Here is a 13,271-nt window from a genome sequence, read left to right as displayed (position 1 = left end):
CGGGCAGAGGCCTCCGTGCATTGCCCTTGCCTCCAGGCACTGCCCGCCCCACAGCTCCCATTGGCCAGGACCAGGGAACCACGGCAATGGGACCTTCGGAGGAGGTACCTGGAGGCATGGCAAGGGCAGCACGCGGAGCCCTGTGCCTGCCCCCCCCCACCTCCAGGGGCTGTGCAGGGACATGGTTCTGGCTACTTCCCGGAGCGGCACAGCGTGGGGCCAGGGCAGGCATTCAGAGAGCCTGCCCTGGCCCCAGTGCACGCTGCTGCCATCCCAGAGCCGCTTTAGGTACGCGGCACCTGGCTGGAGCCCGAACCCCTTCTGCACCCTGCCCCCCTGCCCTGAGCTCCCTCCTGCAGTCTGCACCCCTGACCTAGGCCCCCTCCTGCACTCTGCACCCCTCCTGCACCCCAACCCCCTTCCCTGAGCCCCCTCATACACCTCACACCTTTCCTCTACCCCAATCCCTTGCCCTGAGCCCATTCCTGCACACCGCACCCCATCCCACATCCCACACCCCAACCCCCGCTCCAGCCCTGCATACAATTTCCCCACCTAGATGTGGCCCTCAGCCCAAAAAGTTTGCCCACCCCTACCCTAGAAACAGAGCTGCAGGCACCATTTGCTAAGATGTACAAATTGGTTAATTAAAAGTAGGCTTTGAATAAGTTTGTTGTTACAGTGCTGTCCTCTTTAGTGATCTGCCCTGTATCAGGAATATCTAGAAATGGCTAAGTGGATGTCATGAGTTTGCTGGTGAACATGCATCAAGTAACACAGCTATTGTTCTTAGAAGCACCTTGTTTAGTCAGTGCACTGTTAACACCAGAAAGATGTGGGCTTGTTCTGTGTCAACATGTCTGCAATAAAGGGCAACAGAGGAACCAGTGCAATCCCCGTGCTGTGCACTCTGCATGGCAGAGATTCTCAGGTCCTTCCCCTTTCCTCCCAGATGTGGTGAGTGTGGGTGATAGAGCCGTGAAGTCTGCTCTATCTATTACTCTTATTTTTCTTAGGAACACCACTGGAGCAATTTGGAATGCTTTGGGGCCCAGTCTTACTCCCAGTGCAATCGCTGTGGGGACTTCAGTGTGGTTGCTAGGAGTATTCAACGGAAAACTGAACCTCTTCTCTCTAGAAATGGACTCATGTACCATTCAAATCTGATTCCACTCTTCTCAGCTCCCCTGATGTAAAGAGAAGCAAATCTCTGTAATCAACTTCTTTTAAAGTGGTGGTGACTTTGTAGGTGACTTTGGCTCCTCCTGTGCAGGGTCAGCTGGGTAGGGAAAGTATGAGTAGGCTGTGTCTCTAGAGCCCGCTCAGATAGATAGTGAGAGGTGGCTGGGCCAGCTTTCTGGAACCACATGCAGTGGGAAAGGGAAGGAGGCAGCAGAGGAAACTACAGTGACAGGAGACCAGGCATGATCAGAGGAAGTAATGGAGCAGAAGGGGACAGCTGGAAGAGGTTTGCTGCACTGGCAGAAAGAGAGAGAAAGTGAGGCGTCTTCATTGGGAGGGTAGAAAGGAGCTGGAGGGTGTCTCAGTCCCATCAATTATTTTAAGAACCAGCCAGCACTGGGTGAAGTTTGTATCCAAATTTGCATCTGACCTTCTCAAGATGTTGCAGGTGTTTGGGTTGAGGGCTCTGGCTTGGGCCCATCTGTAGCACAGTGTGTACTTGCGATGCATTAGCTGGACCGGAGACTATGTTGGTGGCAGAAGAAAAATGACTCGCCAAAGAAAGCCAATCCTAATTGTGTTAAAGAGAAATTGAAATTCAAGTAATTTAATGGTTACCTGGCAATGGAAAAAAAATAGTGAGGTGTGTGTCTTTTTTATTGGTTTTTTATTTTTTTATGATGAATAAAAAGGCTTAAGAGATTTTTATTATAGTGTTAGTTTTTAAAAAGTGGAATTTTTAAAATTTTATTTTTCCTGGTTGTGTGTTACCTTAAAAACCTTTCAGGATTACCAGGTCTGGTTTTCCCTGGAGGACTTGGTGAGGGTCTCAGATACATCCTCTGACTTCTCTCAACTCCTCGCTGAAGGCATGGAGGTATCAAATACTTCAAGTCATCTTTTTTCACAACTGTTTATGGAAGTATTCGAGTTTAATGAGCCTTAACAAGCCACAATTAAAAAAAAATTAAAATATTGCTTCCCCTCTCAACTAATCAAATGATACCCAGGGTCTCTGATGTGATAACTGGCAGTTTTCCAGTTGTCTAGAGAGACTTTAAGATAAAAAAGAAAGAGTAAGAAAGTCAGGTCCCCCCTTTGTCTCTCTGATTTTAAAAAAAAAAACACAAAACAAAAAACAAAAAAAAGTGGGGGAAACTGGTGCCTGTCAGTCTATCAGCTTGAAGGTATTTCCTTTGATAATACCTAGTTCTGGCAATAGATCTCAAAGCTAAGGGGAAACTAAGGGTATATCTACACTACACGTGCTGCAGCTACCCCGCTCTAGCGTAGACACTGTAGTGACGGAAAGTGTTTTTCCATTACTGCAGGAAATCCACTCTCTTCAGAGGCAGTAGTTAGGTTAATGGAATAATTTTTCTGTTGACTTAGCTGCGTCTACAGTAGGCGGTAGGTCGACCTACCTAAGTCACACACAGAATGCAATTTTTTACAGCCCTGAGCGATGTAGATAAGTTTTATGCATAGACCTAAGGCACAGAGAGAGGAAGTGACTTGCCCAAGGTCCCCTAGCAGTCCAGTGGCAGAGATGGGAATAGAACCCCAACTCTCCTGAGTCCCAGTCCCATGCTCTACTCACCAGGCCACACTGCAACCACATAAAAATACATGCCACATATAGAGATATAGAGATGATATAGATCTATATATATAAGATATAGAGATGATTTTCTTTTTCCTTTTCTTCTTAATACAGGAAATTTCAGCTATGAATCCCTCAACTATCAAAGCTTCAAATTTCTGAACACAGGAAAATTCCTTTCATTATACATGGATATACCATCAGTAAGACTACCTCTAGATAATAGATACATGCAGGGTATAATACAAATATTATCTTATAGTCATACCATTTCAACTTGAAATTTCAGCTTTCCTTTTCTAAACTATTTGGTATGTATTTTCTAGCTAAAATGTACTGACTTCAAAACATGCTCAGCTCTGTTTTCTCATTAAGCTCTTTATATGCTACTCCTGGGGGAATTCTGCACCAAAAATTTAAAAATTCTGCACATTTAATTTGTCAAAACAACACAGTATAGTCACGCCAGTTTCAATTACATTGATAATTTATTTAAACTACAATACACAAAAAAGTCAAGAATTATTTAGCATTTCCTAAACATACGAAAGTTAAGTTACAAATACTTGGTAACCAGTACCCTGTGTTCCAGTTATAATCCAGGCTGGCTACTTTGGAAATGCTTAGTTCTGCCTGTCCTGACATTTTATTGACTGCTTGATAAACATTTGATTTGCCCTCAGTCTTTTTTTTAAATGGGTAAGTAAAATAGAACCTGAGCTGTAATTTATCCCCATTGTGCCATTCTGGCATAGGAAAAAAGCGAGAAAGCACATAGATCTTCCTAGCAGAGGATTCCCTTACTGTCTGTTATGGTAAGACTCCTTTACACCACTCTCACAATGTAAAAGAGCCTTAAAACTTTTACACCTGTTTTACGCTCCTTGGGGAATTCACCAAGAACGGGAACAATTAACTAACAAGAATAGGAAAAACTATGCAGGCAGGTTGCTACATTTTCTGCTCTGCCTAAGGGGACAGAGCCTGCCTCATACCTACCTCCAAACAACCTGAAGCCCTACCCCTCCACGCTAGGTGCGCCACAATTTTGCATGTATGCTCCTCACAGTCTTTCATATATTCATCCTCGCAACATACCTGTGAGAAGGGAAGTGCTATTTGTGATGTTGCAGTCTACATGATTTTATGAAAATATGCTAATGAACATGAATATAATGTAACTGGAATATGCTTCATGCAAAAGATCTCTTGTAAGTTATCATTACAAAACTTAGAATCTACTGAGTGTGGTCATCCTATTTGCATGTACATATCATTCTTGATCTGAAACTAGAAATATGAAATATAACTCTGAGGTCCTATTGTAACTATGCAAAGTGTGGGCCATTAATGATGATTTGGAATCTTGGTGACTCCCACTAACCAGGACAACTGACTGTAGATGGCTCTGTTTGCTTGCAGGCCTTCTTGTGAGTCAGGCTGGGAGGAATGAAGGCTTGGGGTCTCACGGGATATGTGACCATGTCACCTGGTACTGAAATCCATCTTAAACCTGGTGCTTTTCCATTTAGAAGGTGGGGTGGGAACCCAGAGAGGGACAAAGAATTTCCGCCTTGTGCAAAAGATATATAAGGAGATGGAACAGAATTAAGGGAGGCAATCATGAGAAATCCCCTAGCTACCACCTGAGCTGGAACAAGCGCTGTACCAAGGGAAAGAATTGTGCCCAGACTAGGAAGGCGTCCAGTCTGTGATAGAAGCCTATTGAAACATCTCTGATGGTGAGATTTTATCTCTATTCAGCTCTCTTGCTGTATTAGGCATAGACTTGCGTGTTTTATTTTATTTTGTTTGGTAATTCACTTTGTTCTGTCATTACTTGGAACCACTTAAATCCTACTTTTTGTATTTAATAAAATCACTTTTTGCTTATTAATATATACTCTGGGTTATTTAATCCCTGGGGGTGGGAGCAAACAGCTCTGCATATCTCTCTATCAGTGTTATAGAGGGCGAACAATTTATGAGTTTATCCTGTATAAGCTTTATACAGGGTAAAACTGATTTATTTGGGGTTTGGACCCCATTGGGAGCTGGGCATCTCAGTGTTAGAGACAGGAACACAACCAGGCAGGGTTCTGGGGTCCCAAGCTGGCAGGAAAGGCAGGGGCAGAAGTAGTCTTGGCACATCAGCTGGCAGCCCCAAGGGGGTTTCTGTGATCCAACCTGTCACACTATTATCCTCAGAGGGGAATGGAGGCACAGAAAGGCTAAGTGACTTGCCCAGAGTCACACAGGAAGTCAGTGGTGCTGCAGCTACTTCAGCCCAGGTCTCCCAAGTCCAAGTGTCATGCCCTAACTACTGGACCACCTTCCTCACTGTTTTGTGATGTGTTCACTCCACTAACAGGAGTAAAAAAGTACTCAAAGTTTATCTTCATTAGTCAAGTAAGCTGATGAGACAGTTGTGTCATTATTATACTGCCACTTTTCAAAATAGAAACACAAAGGTTTGAGCTTCTGAGGGGCTATTAGAAACATATAGGATAAAAAATAATGTTGAAAAACAATCTTAGCCGAGTTGCTTTATAATTATGTGGAAAATTTTTGCATATATTACCTGGGGCCAAATCCTGCTCACCTTACTCACATATGGTCTCATTCTTTCCCCTTACCAGTGTATGTATATTTTACTCTGTGTGTAGCCCACTGATCAATAGAATTACCTGCAAAATGAGGTACTTCTCAGTGGAAAAGTTGCAGTATAGTGCCCATGAGTTGCACCAGGGATTTCAATATGATTAGTCACATTAGTAACGTGAGCAGAATTTGAGGCCAATGGGACTTTTTGCACGAGCATATGCTAATTTCATAAATAGCAGCTGTAGAATCCAGCCCTCAGTGATTGAGACGAGACCCTCTGCCATAGCACAATATAATTCAATCATTACTTAATTATTTAGTTCTAATAACCTGAATCCTGACTTTACTCATGCTGATTTTCTTCCATCTTCTCTTTTTTTCATATCCACAGTTCATGTATCAAGTGGAAGACAAACTGCATTATTGTAGACTAGAGAGATGGCTCAAATGCCTTGTAAACTGAAGCAGCAAACAATATCTGTGTTGTGGGGGCTGAACTGATCTATTTTGTGGACCTTCTTGAGATAAAAATATCTTATTTAGCCACCATTCAAGGCTGTGTGGAGCTGACCCACTGACATACAGTCCATGTGGTGGAGTTTACATCAGGCTTTATTTTCTTTACAGACCCTAAAGCTTTTTCACATGATGAAAATACCAATGGTGACCTTAGATCAGACTTGGCACAGTCAGAAAGCGGGGGAATGCTGAAGGCAGTAGTTGATAACCACATAAACATGGCTGCCTCGCACAGGCCCCAATCCTACAAACAGATAAAATACAGGCTTTACTTTAAGTGCCTGAGCATCCCATTAAAGTTAAGCATGTGTTTGCCAAATCTGGGTCACACCACCACAAAACATGCAGCATACACCCTAAGGGCAGCCTATGAAAAAGGCAGACAATTAAGCCACTAGGTAGCAGTAGTAGTAGTAGTATGCCAACATTTTTATGGCTGACTTAGAACAACGCTTCCTCAGCTCTCGTTCCCTAATGCCCCTACTCTACTTGCGCTACATTGATGACATCTTCATCATCTGGACCCATGGAAAAGAAGCTCTTGAGGAATTCCACCATGATTTCAACAATTTCCATCCCACCATCAACCTCAGCCTGGACCAGTCCACACAAGAGATCCACTTCCTGGACACTATGGTGCTAATAAGCGATGGTCACATAAACACCACCCTATATCGGAAACCTACTGACCGCTATTCCTACCTACATGCCTCTAGCTTTCATCCAGATCATACCACTCGATCCATTGTCTACAGCCAAGCGCTACGATATAACCGCATTTGCTCCAACCCCTCAGACAGAGACAAACACCTACAAGATCTCTATCATGCATTCCTACAACTACAGTACCCACCTGCTGAAGTGAAGAAACAGATTGACAGAGCCAGAAAAGTACCCAGAAGTCACCTACTACAGGACAGGCCCAACAAAGAAAACAACAGAACGCCACTAGCCATCACCTTCAGCCCCCAATTAAAACCCCTCCAACGCATCATCAAGGATCTACAACCTATCCTGAAGGACGAGCCATCGCTCTCTCAGATCTTGGGAGACAGACCAGTCCTTGCTTACAGACAGCCCCCCAATCTGAAGCAAATACTCACCAGCAACCACACACCACACAACAGAACCACTAACCCAGGAACCTATCCTTGCAACAAAGCCCGTTGCCAACTCTGTCCACATATCTATACAGGGGATACCATCATAGGACCTAATCACATCAGCCACACTATCAGAGGCTCGTTCACCTGCGCATCTACCAATGTGATATATGCCATCATGTGCCAGCAATGCCCCTCTGCCATGTACATTGGCCAAACTGGACAGTCTCTACGTAAAAGAATGAATGGACACAAATCAGACGTCAAGAATTATAACATTCAAAAACCAGTTGGAGAACACTTCAATCTCTCTGGTCACTCGATCACAGACCTAAGAGTGGCTATACTTCAACAAAAAAGCTTCAAAAACAGACTCCAACGAGAGACTGCTGAATTGGAATTAATTTGCAAACTGGATACAATTAACTTAGGCTTGAATAGAGACTGGGAATGGATGAGTCATTACACAAAGTAAAACTATTTCCCCATGGTATTTCTCCCTCCCACCCCACCCCCCACTGTTCCTCTGATATTCTTGTTAACTGCTGGAATTAGCCTACCTGCTTGTCACCATGAAAGGTTTTCCTCCTTTCCCCCCCCTGCTGTTGGTGATGGCTTATCTTAAGTGATCACTCTCCTTACAGTGTGTATGATAAACCCATTGTTTCATGTTCTCTGTGTGTGTGTATATAAATCTCTCCTCTGTTTTTTCCACTAAATGCATCCGATGAAGTGAGCTGTAGCTCACGAAAGCTTATGCTCTAATAAATTTGTTAGTCTCTAAGGTGCCACAAGTACTCCTTTTCTTTTTGCGAATACAGACTAACACGGCTGCTACTCTGAAACCTAGGTAGCAGTGTTTCTTCACACAAATGAAGCTGACAGGCCCTTCACTGGGAGTGAGAGGTATGGAACATGACTCATACATTATTTTTTTTTTAACTGCTTTTAAATTACATGGTGTTACTTAGTGTGCATACGAACAGAACTGGTGGAAGGGCTCAGACTGACATCCCTGTACAATAAAGACCTATTTTATCCACAGGCTGGGTACAGTGCAAACTTCCCCACCAGGCCTCACAGCCCTGACCTGAAGGATAGGGATGGGGCTTGGGGGAAGAGGGTCTTGGGGAGGGGAACCAGGGTCATTCTGCTGTCCCTGAACAGACTCCAGGAGTGGGAAGCAGGCTAGCCAGTGCCTTAGAGACTATGGTAGCGTGCTTGTGCAGGGGAGGGTGAAGACATGGAAGAACTGGGGGGGGGAGGTCATGATATAGCATGAGTTGGGGTAAATTGGTCATAAAGTCCATGATGGGGGAAGGCATACATCACCTCACAGGATTGGGCCCTGAGCGTCAGGCCATTGTACTAGGCTTGTATCTCTAATTTACAGGTCCCACATATATTCTCACATTTTCACACACTGCACATTTGTGGCACAGACATGACAGACAGTGGTGTTCTCGTCCATCCTCCCTGTGGAAGGAAAAGGCCTGGGTAGAGACCATCGAATCGTGAAGTCAATGAATGGCTACACAGGTGGTGTCGGAGAGAAGGCTTTGGATTCTTTGACCATGGGATGGTGTTCCAAGAAGGAGGAGTGCTAGGCAGAGACGGGCTCCACCTAACGAAGAGAGGGAAGAGCATCTTTGCAAGCAGGCTGGCTAACCTAGTGAGGAGGGCTTTAAAACTAGGTTCACCGGGGGAAGGAGACCAAAGACCTGAGGTAAGTGGGGAAGTGGGATACTGGGAGGAAGAACAAGCAGGAGCGCACAAGAGGGCTCCTGCCTCATACTGAGAAAGAGGGACGATCAGCGATTTATCTCAAGTGCCTATATACAAATGCAAGTAGTCTGGGAAATAAGCAGGGATGAACTGGAAGTCCTGGCACAGTCAAGGAATTATGATGTGATTGGAACAACAGAGACTTGGTGGGATAACTCACATGACTGGATTACTGTCATGGATGGATATAAACTGTTCAGGAAGGACAGGCAGGGCAGAAAAGGTGGGGGAGTTTCATTGTATGTAAGGGAGCAGTATGACTGCTCAGAGCTCAAGTATGAAACTACAGAAAAACCTGAGAGTCTCTGGATTAAGTTTAGAAGTGTGAGCAACAAGGGTGATGTCGTGGTGGGAGTCTGCTATAGACCACCGGACCAGGGGGATGAGGTGGACGAGGCTTTCTTCCGGCAACTCATGAAAGTTACTAGATCGCAGGCCTTGGTTCTCATGGGAGACTTCAATCACCCTGATATCTGCTGGGAGAGCAATACAGCGGTGCACAGACAATCCAGGAAGTTTTTGGAAAGTGTAGAGGACAATTTCCTGGTGCAAGTGCTGGAGGAACCAACTAGGGGCAGAGCTCTTCTTGACCTGCTGTTCACAAACTGGGAGGAATTAGTAGGGGAAGCAAAAGTGGATGGGAAGCTGGGAGGCAGTGACCATGAGATGGTCGAGTTCAGGATCCGGACATAGGGAAGAAAGGAGAGCAGCAGAATACGGACCCTGGACTTCAGAAAAGCAGACTTTGACTCCCTCAGGGAGCTGATGGGCAGGATCCCCTGGAAGAATAACGTGAGTGGGAAAGGAGTCCAGGAGAGCTGGCTGTATTTTAAAGATTTCTTATTGAGGTTACAGGGACAAACCATCCCGATGTGTAGAAAGAATAGTAAACATGGCAGGAGACCAGCTTGGCTTAACAGTGAAACCCTTGCTGATCTTAAACACAAAAAAGAAGCTTACAAGAAGTAGAAGATTGGACAAATGACCAGAGAAGAGTATAAAAATATTGCTCGGGCATGCAGGAGTGAAATCAGGAAGGCCAAATCACAACTGGAGTTGCAGCTAGCAAGAGATATTAAGAGTAACAAGAAGGGTTTCTTCAGGTATGTTAGCAACAAGAAGAAAATCAAGGCAAGTGTGGGCCCCTTACTGAATGACAGAGGCAACCTAGTGACAGAGGATGTGGAAAAAGCTAATGTACTCAATGCTTTTTTTGCCTCTGTCTTCAGGAACAAGATCAGCTCCCAGACTAATGCACTGGGCAGCACAGCATGGGGAGGAGGTGACCAGCCCTCTGTGGAGAAAGAAGTGGTTCGGGACTATTTAGAAAAGCTGGACGAGCACAAGTCCATGGGGCCGGATGCGCTGCATCAGAGAGTACTAAAGGAGTTGGCGGATGTGATTGCAGAGCTATTGGCCATTATCTTTGAAAACTCATGGCGATCGGGGGAAGTCCCGGACGACTGGAAAAAGGCTATTGTAGTGCCCATCTTTAAAAAAGGGAAGGAGGATGATCCTGGGAACTACAGGCCAGTCAGCCTCACCTCAATCCCTGGAAAAATCATGGAGCTGGTCCTCAAGGAATCAATTCAGAAGCACTTAGAGGAGAGGAAAGTGATCAGGAACAGTCAGCATGGATTCACCAAGAGCAAGTCATGCCTGACTAATCTAATTGCCTTCTATGATGAGATAACTGGCTCTATGGATGAGAGGAAAGCAGTGGACATGTTGTTCCTTGACTTTAGCAAAGCTTTTGACACGGTCTCCCACAGAGAGAGAGAGTATTTTTGCCAGCAAGTTAAAGAAGTATGGGCTGGATGAATGGAGTATAAAGTTGGCTAGATTGTCGGGCTCAACGGGTAGTGATCAATGGCTCCAAGTCTAGTTGGCAGCCAGTATCAAGTGGAGTGCCCCAAGGGTCAGTCCTCGGGCTGGTTTTGTTTAATATCTTCATAAATGATCTGGAGGATGGTATGGATTGCACCCTCAGCAAGTTTGCAGATGACACTAAACTGGGAGGAGAGGTAGATACGCTGGAGGGTAGGGATAGGATACAGAGGGCCCTAGACAAATTAGAGGATTGGGCCAAAAGAAATCTGATGAGGTTCAACAAGGACAAGTGCAGAGTCCTGCACTTAGGATGGAAGAATCCCATGCACCACTATAGACTAGGGACCGAATGACTAGGCAGCAATTCTGCAGAAAAGGACCTAGGGGTTACAGTGGACGAGAAGCCGGATATGAGTCAACAGTGTGCCGTTATTGCCAAGAAGGCCATTGGCATTTTGGGATGTATAAGTAGGGGCATTGCCAGCAGATCGAGGGATGTGATCATTCCCCTCTATTCGACATTGGTGAGGCCTCATCTGGAGTACTGTGTCCAGTTTTGGGCCCCACACTACAAGAAGGATGTGAAAAAATTGGAAAATGTCCAGTGGAGGGCAACAAAAATAATTAGGGGACTGGAACACACGACTTATGAGGAGAAGCTGAGGGAACTGGGATTGTTTAGTCTGCAGAAGAGAAGAATGAGGGGGGATTTGATAGCTGCTTTCAACTACCTGAAAGGGTGTTCCAGAAAGGAAGGATCTAGACTGTTCTCAGTGGTAGCAGATGACAGAGCAAGGAGTAATGGTCTCAAGTTGCAGTGGGGGAGGTTTAGGTTGAATATTAAGAAAAACTTTTTCACTAGGAGGGTGGTGAAACACTGGAATGCGTTACCTAGGGAGGTGGTGGAATCTCCTTCCTTAGAAGTTTTTGAAGTCAAGCTTGACAAAGCCCTGGCTGGGATGATTTAGTTGGGGATTGGTCCTGCTTTGAGCTGGGGGTTGGACTAGATGATCTCCTGAGGTCCCTTCCAACCCTGATATTCTATGATTCTATGACATTTGCAGGGAACTGGGTCAGAAGATCTAGCTCCCAAGGCAGTCCTCTCCCTGGCACTCTCTTGGCCCACCACAAACATATTTATGCTCTTTTTTCATTTTCATACATCAACCAAACTAACATGGATACCGTCCTGCCAATGTTCATTTCATTGGCCGCAGTCTTGGAACACATGCTGAGGGGGAAGCAGGGAGAAGGAAAAGAGGCATCGGAAGAACAACAGGTACCATAGGCTACTTCATCAGATGGGAATTGGCACATTTTTTCAGCAAGAGGGCAGAACCTAACAAAGCACAGGAACTACTGCTATCTTATGAATCCACAATACCGACCGCACGCAATAGTATTAAGCCTATGTGATAATACTTAATAGACAAAGAGGGCCTCTCTCCCTGCACACAGGCTGGGATTTAACTTGTATAATATGATATGCTGATGCCATTATGCCCAATATATATTCAGTAGGGGTTTCTCCCTTCTTCCTTATTTATGTTTCCTCACCCTACTAATATTGGGGTGCCCTTCTCCTATAGGTTAGGATATTAATGATCTCAATTTATCATCATATATGTCAGTTCGTTGCCATTACATTCTTGAAATCAGACTTCTGCAGATGTTCCTATTCTAAAATATCCAAAAGCTGGTTTTAGCTCATATTTCTGTGGTTGCCTGGTCTATGTACAAACTTCCCCTTGAAATACTATTCCCAGTTTCCCAAAACTCAGAAGTGACTGTTGGGCCACTTATGTGTACCAAAATTCACAGGCCTCAAGCCTTATGCTAACTGCTGAAGCCAGTGTCTGTAGGTTCCTTGCATTACTGCTAAATAAAACAAATGCTAAAAATAGCTTTATGGCTACACATCTCTACTCTTTTTTTCAACCAAATGTGGCTTTTTAACAAAATGGAAACTTTTAGACAAAAATGTATAATTTTAATCAAAATTTGGGAGGAAACTGGTGCTTACAGAGAGATCGAAGACAATCATAGAATCATAGGACTGGAAAGGACTTCAAGAGCTCATCTAGTCCAGTCCCCTACACTCATGGCAGGACTAAGTATTATCTAGACCAGTGGTGGACAACCTGCGGCCCACATGCAGCCCATCAGGGTAATGTGATTGCGGGCTGCGAGACATTTTGCCAACGTTGACCATTACAGGCACGGCCCCCCGCCACTGTTCCCTCTAAGCTGTGTGTATGATCCTAAGCCTCATGCACATGGCGACACACCATGCACACAAAAAATGAAATACTACATCAGAGCCAGGCCGAAATATCATTTACGGGCGACTTTTGACATTGTTCACCCGCCATCTATCAACACAGCCAGATTCTACTAGCTGGCAAGGGGGGGAAAGGGAAAGCAGGGCAATAAATCTTACCTCTCCCCACCAGCATTTTGAACGTGGAACGCTAATCATGTCAGGACAGTCGAGACCCACACATCTCCTTGTAGTCTGTTCATCTGGCTGTGTACAAACTCAAGTATGTGCGAATAAGTCAAAATGCCTGGCCGTAGTTGCTAAGGAACTGCAAAGATTTCCCAGAAGTGAACACTGGTAAGTGTTGTTTTCGTGATTAAAATCT

This window comes from Dermochelys coriacea, chromosome 7 (assembly GCF_009764565.3).
Source record: "Dermochelys coriacea isolate rDerCor1 chromosome 7, rDerCor1.pri.v4, whole genome shotgun sequence".
Classification (NCBI taxonomy): domain Eukaryota; kingdom Metazoa; phylum Chordata; order Testudines; family Dermochelyidae; genus Dermochelys; species Dermochelys coriacea.
This window is presented reverse-complemented; position numbering follows the sequence as displayed.